A 14,708-nucleotide genomic window follows, 5' to 3' on the forward strand; every position below is an offset into this window, starting at 1 on the left:
TTTTGACTAATCGGCATTCAAGAACGTCATTCAAATATTTATAACTTGGAAAAAATTTATAAATTTTGTGATGCTATTTTGATTCAACAATTTGTTTGGTCGTGTCCAAAACAGTTGAATAGAAGTAGTAGAATCGAAATTTTGAGAAATAAGTTAAAATTCTGAAAATAAATAAATTGATTTCATCAAAAGAACCGTGACCGAGCAACCTTTTCATAAAACTTGGTTTATGAACTGACAAATTTTTTACTGATCGGCTTCAAAATTGTGCATACAAATGCATCTCAAATTCAATGTGTGACCCAGTAAAATCCGCAAAATTCCCGGTTATTCTTGTAGAAAAATTTAATTGATCGTTTCAAAAAAAAGTTGGGAGTACAATAAAATTTGGAGAAATGCCATTTTTAAGATTTGGAAAATGAAATAATTCAATTACCTATAAATAAATTAAACCTGTTAAACCATAAGAACTTTTAAAGTTTTACCTGATCGGGATCCACATTTTGCATGAAAATGTTAATAAACTGTTCTCAATATTAGAAAATCATATCATAAGTGAAGTTCAAAAAATTACGCTAGAATTTGTTCGGTCCGCAAGCATAAAATTTTTTTGCATAAATGATCACAAAAATATTTGAAAAGTCATGAATTTTATACAAAATATTTAATTCACGGAATTATAACCAGTTTGCCATTTAGAGAAACACTGCTACTTAGAGAAACTTGTCAATTTCTTGTTAATTTCCAATTTTTTTTGCTGTTAGGCGTTAATACATATATGTATTTTCAAAAAGAAAATATTCTCTTCATTTTGTGAAACTATTCACGCAGTCATTAGTAACTTTGTAAAGTCCGTGCGCTGTGTAAAATAGTTTATAAACTTTTACAAATAAAGAGACACCCTTGATCTGATTAAGTTTACAAAAAATTTAGAAGCTAAGTAATTTTCTTCAGAAATATTTGTAAGATTTTGTAAAGTTTATAAGGTTTACGGGATTTTACAGTGGAACAGTGCGTGAATTACCTCAATATAACTTATTTTTTGAGAGAAGTGTTTTGAGAGAATTTGAAAAATGCACACTACTTTTTCGTTTAGTTAATGAAATTTGAGTTACGAAAGTGGCAATAATTTTGAAGAATTAGTCATTATGATTATATGCTAATTGCACAATTACGAAATTTGTACTTATGTATTTTGGCTTTGTGTGTATCGGACCTGTCGAAGCTAGTTTCAAACATGCGAAAACTTTGAGTGTCACTACTGGCGTTAATCATTTCCTAATTTTAAAAAATCTGTGTTTACGCAATTTTCTCCAATTTAATTTTCAAAAACATAAACTTTCAAGTTTATGTGTAAATATTATATCCTAAACATAGACATATGCCAGGTACTTTCCCTATCGTAAAACTTTGCCACAAATTTTTGCAGTTTACAAATGTTTGAGAGAATTTAATAAATTCAAAATCTTTCAAATTTTTGCTTTTAAAATATGAGTGATAATAAAAGTATTTCAAACAATTAATCAATGAGTTTAATTTGTACGCAATGGCCTAACCTGACCATAACATGAAACACCTCTTGACGAATTTGATCCCGTAATTGAAAACAAAAACCTGCCCAAAAATAAAACACATCGTTCCCGCACGACCCCAACCTCGTTGATAAAATGAATTTGAAATGAGAATAGATCCAAAATCTGAATTTACATCATGACTCAAATTTGAGCTGTATTTCAAATATATTTGAAATATTTGTATTTTAGAAAATAGTTTGATAATATGACCGTGTAAAAAGGATACTGATTAAATTACGAGACGAATTTGATCCCGTAATTGAAAATAAAAAATAGCTCAAAAATACATCCCATCATTCCCGCACGGCTCCAAACTCGTGGAAGAAATGAAGTTGAAATGAGACGAGATCGGATTACAAATTGGGAGAGAGAGTGAGAGAGAGATGGTTACGTAAACTTACTTTCACGGGTCGGTCGGTCGGTTAGTTTCGTGATCTCGGTTCAATTAATTACTTTCCTTGAGTCGCTTAAGAAGTATAACGGACGGAGCCTGACTTTCTAATTCTCTCACCAAACCAACGACCCACAATTCTCAGCGGGGAAGAGGTCCTTCATTAATCGTGTAGGTAAATTTAAGTTATAACGGGAATATTTGTAACCCAGTAAAATTTATAAACTTTACAAAAATGGTGAAAAATGTGAAACATAGGGAAGTATAAAACTTAGCGTTTCATGAATTTTATTTTATAATGAGCCAAACATCTTTGAACTGCTTAACAAAAACGCAAGTTCCTATTTTTTCTGATCGGCTTTACATATTTACAAAAAATTTGCAATCTCTAAAATTTTGCAAACTTCGCAATCTTTCAAGTCACGTAAAATTATAAATTAGGTTAAAAAACTTATACAGAAATCTTAATTTAAGAGCAGTTTGGTAAATACCATAATTTTGCAGTGTTTACACACTTTGCTGGATTATAAATATAAAATCGCATAAATTTTTATCAGCAATTTATTTATTTGGCAGTTTTTACCTCTCATTAAAATCTGTAAACTTGACAAAAACATTTGGAGAAATTATGAAATACTTACGTAACACCAAATTAAAAATATATCTTAAGTTTCACACACAATCTTGAGCATATTTCAATTTTATGATATAATTTTGCAATTTTTGCACATACATATTTCCAAAAAGCAGATTAATTACAATTTTAATCTACAAGGACTTTACACCTTAATTTTGATTCACCTTACATTTTACATCATCAGAATTATCGAAATTCCTATAAAATTTTAATTAATCTAGTATTTGGAAATTTCGAACTCGCATGGAAAATAAATTCCTGTCGCCACGTAATTTATGGACGACCCCCACCCCCAGGTCCTGTCTATTTCTACCCATCGTTATCAAAACCATGAGTCAAATCGTAATCTCGATTATACGCCACCAAATCACTAACAAGATCTGATTTGTAAGTAAAATTCCTCCAAGTCTCCCAACCGGAAGTGGATTGGGTAACAAGGCGCCATTGTATTATTACTCTCGGGTAGATTGTTAGTCATGAAAATTTGCATAATTCGTAAATTCTATTAAATGAGGGAGTAGTAGGAATGAATTTCGCTCCTTTACGAAAGTGCAAACCCGACGGGTCTGTTTCTTTCTGGGAGAAAATCTCAACTCATCGGGGAACGATTTCATGTATGTTTATATAAAAGCGGAGGAAAGCCACGAGGCAAAAGAGGTGGGCAGGGTGTGTAAAATACAATTCATGCAGGCCTTGGTAAAATGTAAAATTCAGGAAAATTAGCTTATAGATTTTTGTAAACTTGTTCAAATCGCGCGGACGTCTTTTTATTTTGTAAAAGTTTGTAAAATTATTTTACAAAACGTACAGATTTTACAAAGTTACTAAGGACTGCGTGAATTGTCGTGTTGTCTACGTACAAAAAATTTACGAAATGAACTCAATTTTTAATTACTTTGATTTTATAAAATTTCCAACCTGGTCAAATCTAAGGGACTGACCTAAAGTCTGAATTTTATCCAAAATAATTAAAATATTTACTTGCGACGCTTTCTCATCGCACGTTTACAAATTTCTCTGGGTAAAAACGGGTGGAATTCAATCATTAATAATTTTATAAAGTTACGAAGGATTGCGTGAATTTGCCTCATTTATATTTCTGAAAATCGGATTTCATTCCTTAATTTTTTCACATGTTTTTCACATTATGTAATTTGTTATTACTTACAGGTGTTTTTTAATAAATTTCTAACAAATTTTGGTACAGATTCACGCCGAACTTTGTATTTTATAATGTGTAAAAATTTGTAAATATGTAGTCAGATTATGTTCTTGCTAAATTGTAAATGCAATTTATAAAAAGTACTTGAAAAAAAACATTCGAAAAAAATTACACAAAACCCCCGTTATTTTTACCCCCAATAAAACACACATTACCCCCAAAAACACCACATTTTCCGAACTCTACACCCAACAGTTTAATATCCGTCTGAACAAATGTGCTGTGGTAGACGTTTCGTTCCATCCATACATTTCTATCTCATAGAGAACAATGGGATAAACAATGTGGATATGCCAGCAGGGATCATCTCTTTCCTCGCAGCCTTTTAGGTTTAACTCTCCTTGAGAGGACGAAGAACGGGAGCATATTGGGCCATAAAACGAGCCTCGTAAAATAAAATCAGCCTTTTCCACCAGAAACAGAACACTGGCTGCTCGCCTTCTTTCATTTCATTTCATTCTTCTTCACTTCACACTTTCCACTAAAATTTGGTGTTGATAAGTTCCCCGAGTCATCATCACGGTATAACTTTTATCTGCGTAAATATGAAATGCGATGTGGGGGAGGGAGACACGCTTAATGTAATAATTTTGAAAGTGCGGGTTTGAAATTTAAGGGAAATTCATTCTCAGAAACTTTAGGAAATTTTGAAATGAGGTTTCAACAATAAATAGAGGAAATTCATTCAAATTTAACAAATTTTGGGACAGATTTACGCCGGAAATTTTTATTTTATAATTTGTAATTCTTAAAAAAAGTAGTCAGATAGATAGGTCGATGGTTTCTTCTAAATCTAAATTTTTCTGGATTACAAATGTAATTTTTAAAAGGTAAATAATTTACCTTTTAAAAATAATTCGATTTACCGTAAATTGAATTATTGCATAGCTTAGAAATTTGGAGACTTTTACCTGTTTTACGTATATTTAAAAATAAAAATAAAAATGTTGGTACACATTAACGACAAATTTTATATCTACGTAAATTTTAGATTAGTATAAAATAAAATTAGGTCCCAGGTACTCTACTGATCCAGAAACAAAATAATGGTTCAAATTAATAAAGTTACAAATTTTACAGTGTCGCATTCCCGCAGTCTTTGTAAAATCCATAAATCCCATAAACTTTTGCAAAATTTTACAAATATTTCTCAGAAAAATTAGCTTCCAATTTTTTTGTAAACTTGCTCAGATCAAGGGCGTTTCTTTATTTTGTAAAAGTTTCTAAAATTATTTTACAAAACCTACGAATTTTACAAAGTTACCAAGGCCTGCGTGAATTTCCTCAATATTTTAAAAAATAATTTGGTCCCCAATTTCACAAATTTATATCGAAAATTTCCCCACACATTGTTAAGAGTGTATTTACATTTGCATGTATATTTTCTCCACCCACGGGGTCGATAAGCGGGGAGAAAGTCTACACTGCTTATCTTCTCCCGTACTTTCTCTTTCGCTCCCCTCTGAAAACGGAAGCTGGTGCAATTTGTATAGAAATAAATGAAAAAAAACTTTTTGAATTAGGAGCAGCATTCCTCTCGCTCGTCGGTCGGAGTAGTTGTTGCTCTCTGAAAGTGAAGTAAAGTTGGACTTATTCCAGCCGAGGAGAAACTTTGTTGGGAGATCACAATATTATTTTCTTCCCTGGCACAAAACCAGAGACCGGGTGCGGGTGGTGGTGGGGACGGTGCAGGAAGGATGGGGTGGGATTGAGGAGTCTTATTCTTCAAGTGGGTATTAGGGTTGTACGAGGTTTTTGTGAAAAAGGAGGCATTTATGGCAGGTGCCAGATTTGGCATATTTTTAGGGTTTTTTTATGGTGGACAAAATACACTTGCAAGAAATGTGGAAAAATTGCAAGAAATCAAACACAAATTGACCAGAGATCTTATTCTTCACGTTTTATGGAGGCATTTATGGCATTACGCCCGGCTTGCCATATTTCCAATCTTTTTTGCGTAAAAAATACGCTGGAAATCAAACATTGGCTACTTTTCCCTTAAAAATCGATTTGAGGTCAAGCGAGTGGAGTTGTAAATGATTATGGTCAGGGAGGCATTTACGACATGCCTAATTTGCCCCTTTTTCAGAATTTTTGTAAAATTTATGTCCCATAAGCAAATTTTGTAAGTAACGTTCATGTCAAAATGATATATATTTAAATATATTCATTCACAGAATTTGTACTGTAATAGTAAAAACAGTTAGTAAGCTTATCACCTGATTTTATGCTTGTACAAATTTAAACTTAAATAAATACAAGTTTCGTCGTTAAAATATACCGAAATTTTTAAAAATTGATAGAATAGGAAGTTAAAACTCTTATAAAACATATATTTAGTTGATTAAAATAAAATTTCAACGTTTGCAACCTCAGAAATGCTTCTAACTCTATAAATTCTAGTTTCACTACATTTCAAAAATTTCTTTCAATTAAATATTTTCATCCCCACGACATTTTTTAGTACAAAAAATTGCAATTTTAATTCATGATATCAACGCTGAACAAAGCAGATCTGGTTTTACTTTTTTATGAAATTGAACTTACATAAATACAAATTTCGTCGTTAAAGTGTACTAAAATTGTAAAAAATAAATGACAAATAGTTAAAACTATTTTTAGCCGTTGTGGTACAAATAAAATTCCAATTTTTAATTCCAATTCCAAATTTGAAACTTGAGAATTTTTCAAAAATTTTCTACACTTTATGGATAAATTTCATTCTCTTTTTAATTTTAATTTTCTGTTAATTATTTTCATGCATAAAATATCAGGCACATATTGGTATATATTTGTGTGCTTTAAATTCACAAAATAACCACGCCCTGCACCAACTTTCTTGTCAAACTTCCTCAAATGTCTGGCAATAATTTTCACCCCCAGATTTAACTTTTATGAAAAATTGTGCAAAATTCAAATCCGTAAGTACCATGCCAAAAATTCATTGTCTTGTCAAAATTGTCCAAAATTCCTGTCAATAATTTCCATATACTGTCCAACTAGCTCTCACCCTACTCCAAATTTCTGCCAAATCGGGCCACATCCTTTACACCCACCCTGCCTCGTCCTTTTTAGGGTGGATACGATATGGGTGCGAGCACTTTAGGAGAGAAAGAGGGCCGGATTGTGTAAGTCGTTGTCTGCAAGATGGGACAAGAATGGATCCATGGACGAGAGACGACGAGGCATGAAATGCACGTCTTTTCTTCCTCCCGATTTTTTTACGACGACGACGAGACGAAAAAGAAACTTAGTTTTTCCATGAGGAAAAAAAGAAACCGATTTTTTCCTAGAAAGCTTAAAGGCTTGTCGTTAAATTTAGGAATTTTCTTTTTCGGGGGAGAAAGCAAGTTGACAAAATTAAATGTGATGAGGAGCGAATTTGGAAAATAATTTGGATTTTTTTTCGTTTTCAATAAGAGGAAAAGTATTGGGGGGATTCACGTCAATTTTGTGTACATATTTTGTACACTTTTTTTATTAGCTGTGTACTGTAAATACGAAATAAGGCCACGTCGTGATCTAGGTTTGTTTATGATAGATTTTGTAAACTGAGATTGCTTCGTAATTTTTGTAAACGAGTATCTCTATTTCCTAAGCTTTTTTACACGAATTGAGGGAATTTTTACGCCATTTGTTAACTATTGGAGTACAAATTTTCACAAAATTTTGAAAAACGGGCATCATCTTTTTGCCAATTTTGCAAGTTTTTTTCCACGAATTAAGGGAATTTAAAAATTTATGTACAAGTATTTTTCACGCGGATTAAAATTTCTAGTTAAATAAAATTCCATCCAATTTTTAACCTCCCATTGGAAAGTTTCCAATCCCCTTAAAACCTTTTCCCTTTTCCCTTTTTTATTAACTCTTACCAACCTCCCTCCCTCCCTTCTCCTTCCGCCAAGGTCACCCAAAGGTCACACCCAGGTCATCTCCCTGTCTACCTCGTCTCTCTCTCTCTCTCTTTTCCCATATCAATAAGTAGGTCACCCTCCGACACGATCTCTCCTCTAAACTATGATGTCAGTCTCTCTCTCTCTCTCTCCTTTATTTTCCATACATCCATCCATCGCTCCCACCATACCACCACCGACCAAGCTATGTTCTCAGGACCCAGTTGACTTTTAGCTGCTGGCTGGAGGGTTATTTATGGGCCGAGAGGGTAATAAAATTTATTGCCAGGATTTATTATCCTTGGCCATTTGGTCGGTCTTCCTGCTCTGCGCTTAATGTGTAGTGTACAAGTAAAATACATGGGCTGCCTCCTTTCTCCATCCGCATCCTCGCATCCTCAGTCCACACTCAGTGTCTGCACAGATCACACACGAAAAGGACGAGCCCTTCTTCTTCTTCTTCGCCTCACAATTTTGTGCAAGAATTCAAAAACGCTTCCAAAGCGCAACGTAACGACTTTCAGTCCAGGCTTGACGATGGCGACGATCAAACTGTCTCCGTCCCAGGGAACGGAGCAGTTTTAGTTGCGAAGTGGTGTGGTGGGTGAAAGTAGCAAGTTTCTGTGTGTTCGGGTGAGAATTTTGTGTGTGTGTGTGTATCTAAATTGTTACGTATGTACGGACGGATGGACGACGAGGTACCCTTTTTCTCGAGTGATTGACAGGGGCCCAGCCCCACAAAGAGAGAGAGAGAGAGATGTGAATACGCAACGGCGGAATAATGGAGTCCAGGAGAGAGAGGAGAGGAAGAAGATGGTGATGGCTGCTGGATTGGATTTTGGAAGTGGAACTGGAAAACTGCATCTGCATCTGGTCGTGGTGGTGATGATGGTGATGGCGGAGGAGGAGGGGGGAAAATTGGGGGAATTTTCGGCCGGAAATTTTGGGACTAAGGGGATCGTTGATGGAAACTGCATCTGAATCTGTGGCGATGATGATGGCGGCGGAGGAGGAGGGGGGAAATTATGGGGTGGAAATTTTCTTCGGGAATTTTCTTGGGGAATTTGGGGGAATTTCTGGGAATTTTTGGGATTTTTTTTTTCGGGAATTTTGGACCAAGGTGAACAGAATCTACGTAAGTAAAGTTGTGATGATTAATTTTCTGCATCGTAGACATGACCCGCATTAAAGCGGATGCTGTGAAACTGCATCTGCATCTATGAACATGATAATGATGATGGCTGACTGAGGTGGATTAGGAAAATTCTGGGGTGGAAATATGTATATTTCCTGGAATTTTTGAGACCAAGGTGAACGTAGCTCGCGTAATAACGGAATGGAATGTAAGTAAGTAAAGTAGTCATGATTAATTTTCTGGATGGTAGACATGACCCATTAAAGAGGAGGAAGGAAGGAACTAGTGGCCTATTTTGTGTCGTGGCGGTGGTGGTGGCCGTGATGCTGAAATAAAGACGGTCGGTGAGTGAGATGGATGCGTATCATCCATCAATCTTAAGGAGAAGTGAAGGCGTCGCAGTGTAGTCTTTTGTACCAGTTGGACTTGAATGCAATTCTTGTAAGTAAATGCGATCCGATGCAACTGTCACAATAGTGCAGGAGGAGATGATCGTTATAAATGAGTGAGTGAGTGGGTAAGGTGATGATCTTGGGATAAGGTGCAGATTTGTGGGGGATTTTTTTTAGAGACAGGAAAATATGCATGGATGCTTTGAGGTGAAAAAATATGGAGATTTTTGGGGTTAATTTGACAGGAATTTCGAAATTTTGGTGGGGTTTTTTAGGCGAATTTTTGGCAAATTTTGGTTGTTTAATTGACAGATTTTGTTAAATTTGGTAAATAAATATTGGTAGTTTTCTAGCTAAATTTTTGGAAATTTGGACAAATATTGTTAGTCCCATGTCTCATGTCAAAATTTTTTGAAAATTTCTCGTAAACATTAACAGCTTTCCCCTCAAATTATCAAATCCTACTCAAATTTACCCTTGTTACTCCCAAATTTTATACCCAACTTCCACCTACTTCCGGTCCGGTCTCACCCGCGGGTAGGAAGGAAGTAGCAAAAATACCGAATATTTCTCTACTACATTTCATTTCATATCGAGAAAGAAAAACAGTACGCTTTGGCCAATCTGGTTTTTGTTCCGTGTTACATAAAATGAAAAGACGACTGAAAATAAATATGAACAAAAACAAGGTCTCTCTCTATACATACATACAATCTACACGATGATCGAGCCACACATAACATCTGCCACCATAAATACGTACGTATGACTACCAGGCATTACAAAATGTATGTACGAATACAGCTAATCCAACCACCAAACCAAACCGAATGAACAAAACCTTGGTTGGTCGTCCCCTACCGAAATGAAAACCACTTTTGTTCTTTTTTTTCATATTGACAAAATTTTGTATCAACCATATGCGATCTGACTGATCAGATCAGGGATCACTTTTCGAATAAAAATGGTGCATTTTCTCAATTTTTTTTGACAATTTTTAATATGAAAGTTATGCGTCAAATTGGAGCATGCGTAAATTTTTAGATTTTAAGTTAATGTAGTTAATTTTATCCCTACAAATTTCCACAAAGATTACGAAAGAAACCCATGCTAAAAATAAGTTTTTATAAACAAATTTACTCAAAAAAACGATTAGAAATCCAGCTACAATTACAAATCTGTCAAAAATTTTAGCAGATTTCGACCCTCCAGTTTGTCATTTTGCACCATTTTTAAACTTTGTAATTCCACAAAGTTTAATTCAATCACAAAGTTTATTAGTCGAATATTTGTGGACTGGACATGCAACAAACAACTTGATTGAAACAAATCTTCTGTGTCTTCAAATATTATATTTCTATCAAAATATATTAATATGGCATCCAAGTTTAACATTTTATTTAGTTATTCAAGCTGCCAGGTCACGAAATAATTCACGAAATAAAAAATTATAAGAGATTATTTATAAAATTGTACCTATCAACTTTATAATTTCATTGTCAAAATGATCCTGAAATATTATAAAACGGGTGTTTTTGTAAAGCAGTAAAATCCAAAAAATTTAAACATCACAATTTCCCAAATCCCCCAAAAAACTGTCTTTTAACAGGTTGTCCAAGTAAATAAACAAATAAGTAACTAAATAAACAGCATCTTTATTATTTTGCCCCTTCTTTTATCCATTCCCGTCATTCCTAAATAAACGGCTACCTGTTAGCACCACCACCTTTCTTTCTTTCCCTTTATCCGTATATATATGAAAATGAGTCGGGGAAAGTGGTAGGTAAAGTAGGACCGATTTATTTTCCTTCGGAATAGTGCCATACTTTTGCAAAGTTTGAGGTCTCGTAGGTAGTCTCATAGTCGATGGATGGATGGATAATAAGTTGGGAGGGGATTTTCCGTGTAGAGTGAGCTGTCTGATCGTCTCGTAGTGTTGGCAGTTTTCGGTGGTCGTTGTTGGTTGGGGAGGGAGTTGCCCGGACCGGGTGTTGCTGAGAAAATATCGATCCGAAAACTTTCATCGGGTGCCGAGGGCTCTCTCTCACACCACTTTCTCTTCTCTCTTCTCTTTCGCTTGCTCCCCTCCTCGCAGAATAAATAAATAATCGAGTCCTGTTTGCTCCTGCTGAGCTGGAGAAACAGCAGCTAAGCTACGGATGGACGGAGGGTATAGTTTTAGGAGGAGGAGGAAGAGAGCGAATATTATTGAGTGTGAAGGGGGACGTGCAGAATGGGTGGGGGTCAGTCAAGAGTCACTTGGAGGGAAGGTGCGATGGGGGTGAGGGAAAATAGGGGTGAGATGACATTTTGTTTAGGGGGGTCTGATTTGCTGCTGCTGCTAGTTTTAGGAGGAGGGTGGACTTCGTGTTAAGGGGGATGTGCAGATAAGGTGGGGGTCAAAGGTCATTTGTTGGGGCCAGTTGAAGGATTTTGCGATGGATTGAGGGAAAATAGGGATAAGATGACATTTCGCTTAAACGAGTCCTGTTTGTTGCTGCTGCTGTTGCGAGGGGCATTGTTTTAGGAGGAGGAGAAGGACTTCGTGTTATGTGAGACGTACAGAAAGGGTGCGGGGTCAAGGGTCACTTGCAGGGTAATTAGCGATGGGTTGGACAAAGAGGAAAAAACAGAGATGAGATGACATTTCCATTAAACAAGTCCTATTTTAATATATTGTGCTGCTACTTCTAGTTTTAGGAGGAGACCGTACTCCGTTTTGTTGTTAAGTAGGGGGACCTGCAGAAAGGATGAGTTTTTGATGAAGGAACTTGAGGGGTTACTTTGTCCGGGCCGGAAAAAGAGATGCGATAACATTTGGTCATTGAAGGGATTAACGTTAATTAAATCTTGATTATTTTCATGGTCTATTTCTTGTATGGGAAATGAGCTCTAGTTCCTTCTTTAAGCTGGAATTTTAAGATGAGATGAAAATTAGGTTTGATAAGCTAAGTCTAACTGCTGTTTTGCATACAAAATTAATTCATGGGAGGATTAGATAAATTAAGCCAAAGTAAAATTGGGATATCTTTCAGTTAGAAGAAATTTTAGGGGATGCAAATTATAGATCGACCAAGAAGATTTCTACTTTTTTTGGAATATAAGGTAATTTTTGTGTATGGAATGAATTATATTATGTATAACGAGTAATATAAGTAAGCAAAAATAAAATTGGGAGTTTTTCCAGTGGAGAAATATTTTTGAAAAAAAATCAAAATTATACCCAAATGCAACAACACCTATTTTTCATATATTCAAAATTTAAACTATGAAAAAAATTCTTAACTGTAAAACTGTGAGACTATAAAAGGACAAAAAAATATATAATTTTAGAAATCAAAATCAAAATTGAACCAAAAAATGCAACAATACCTATTTTTCATAAATTCATATTTTACACTAAGAAAAAAATCATACGGCGGTGAAATCATACACAAAAAATATATACATTCAGACATATTTCTTGAAATATTTCTTAAAAAATAAAATTCTTGATACAAAGCGAAATATGAATGACATCATTTTGCTGAGTCTGCAATTTTTTTTGTCCAGTAAAGAAAAATATGATTGCTTCTCTGGTTTCGTCAAGATTTAAGATTAATTCTCCAGTTAAATAAGATGTGAAACGATCCAAGGTCTCAACGCGTTCTCGGATCCCGTAGTGAATTTCGTTTCGTGAGTATTAATTATACAAGAGAAGATTAAACGAATGGGTACCTGACCGAAGAGATGTGGCCAATTTTGAGAGAATTTTTACCATAAATTCCTTGGGGGATGAGTCTTATATAAAGTTGTTAAGTCGACATGGCATGCAAATTTTTGTAAACCTGCTCTGATCAAGGGCGTCTCTTTATTTTGTAAAAGTTTGTAAAATTATTTTACAAACTTATCGATTTTACAAAGTTACCAAGGACTGCGTGAATTGCTTCGTTATCAAAAATCAGCACAATTTTGAAAGTTTGTTAAAAATTGAAAGGAAATCTGACTGAAATGAAAGTCAAAAATTGATTTTTAAGAAAATGCAGTATAATTTTAATCACGTAGGTATGTAAAAGTCACTATTTTTTTAATCAACAGACTATAGCCAAATTCCTTTACAGACATTTTGAACGCGAAAATGAATACCAGGAATTTTTGTGCATACCAAAAGTTTTCTGACTACTTGCTCGGACAGTATTTAAATTCGGGGCAAATATGGCATGCCATAAATTCTGTATTGCAACGAAACCTTCACCCTTTGACACTAAAATCGGTCACATCCTTAATGTCCACTCCCCCCCCCCCCCATCGCTAATATAATACCTAATACTTCCTCTAATTCTTCAAAATTTAACACGCTGGATGCAAAATCACATTACACAAATTCATTTTTTTCCTCCTTGTTAACCTTAAATGAAATGAAATAAAATCGTGTCTTTAACACGTCGTCGAAATAAATGTCTAACGTAACAAGACATTAAAATTTAACTGCTTAACTGAAACCCTAAACCCAACTAACTAACTGACCCAGGAGTTAAGGAGCCCATTAAATAATTAACACATACATACATAAAATCGTGTAACATGCCATTTAGTAAAACAAATACATATCTAATCCCGTCTCATATTTCTGCCTATTTTGGACTTAAATTCTACCAACGTTTTAATTATTTTTGCAGGCAGACTGGAAAATTACTTGGCTCATCCTCAGTCCAGGCTGGAAATTGGGAGGACGTAGTGAAGTTCCGTCGTCCGAAAATCGGGAAATTATGTCCTACATCTACCCTGTAGATCCGAATTTGTCTGAAATCTCAGACTCCCTAACAAATTCGGTTCTAGAGAGGTTTGTGTGGGCAATACTTGGCAACGAGACAACCAACCATTTTGTGACCCTTTGGATCTGTGTGATTCGGCCGCATCCCAAATAACGACCCAACCCTCACGAGAGAACAAAACAAGAGAGTAGGTACCCTTGGCGAGCTGTAAGAAAAGTGCACCTTTTTTCTTCTCCCTTTAGAAATTGAAACTATTTCGTATTTATTTCTTGTACTCGTTAAAATGAGAAATGGTTAGTTTTTTTTCTTCATTTTTCTTTTACTTGATGGACAGGAGGAGAATCTCGGGTTTACAAAGTTACAAATCCATAGGCAGGCAGGCAGGGTTCCCTTTTTGTTCGGTTATGCAATCCTTACTGGGTTTGGGAAGGTTATTGTGCAGCGTCATTTTTAGGGTGGGATGTTATTTTACGGTATGTACTGTACTGCCCGGGGCAAGGATGAAGTCGGGGTCGTGATGGAGAATTGAATGACGAGGAGATATATTTGATTTGATTTGTTGAAGAGAAATGGTTGCATTTTTGTGCAAAATTATTATCGGGATGGGTCGGAAATTTTGGAGGCTTGAATTTTGTGGGAGAATAATTTAGAATTGTTTTTTGTACAGGTTTGATATCAATTTTAGCCAAATTTTGAAAATTTAGTTGAAT

General features: G+C 35.0%; 1 long non-coding RNA gene across 1 annotated transcript; it reads left to right on the forward strand.

Annotated features, from left to right (window-relative positions):
• Window positions 1-8,753: 8,753 nt before the first annotated feature.
• Window positions 8,754-14,664, forward strand: LOC118435181. The gene is made up of 2 exons (XR_004834560.1): window positions 8,754-8,852; window positions 13,903-14,664. It is a non-coding gene; the product is annotated as an uncharacterized LOC118435181 (long non-coding RNA).
• Window positions 14,665-14,708: the final 44 nt, after the last annotated feature.

Source organism: Folsomia candida, unplaced genomic scaffold (genome assembly GCF_002217175.1).
Source record: "Folsomia candida strain VU population unplaced genomic scaffold, ASM221717v1 Fcan01_Sc004, whole genome shotgun sequence".
Taxonomy (NCBI): domain Eukaryota; kingdom Metazoa; phylum Arthropoda; class Collembola; order Entomobryomorpha; family Isotomidae; genus Folsomia; species Folsomia candida.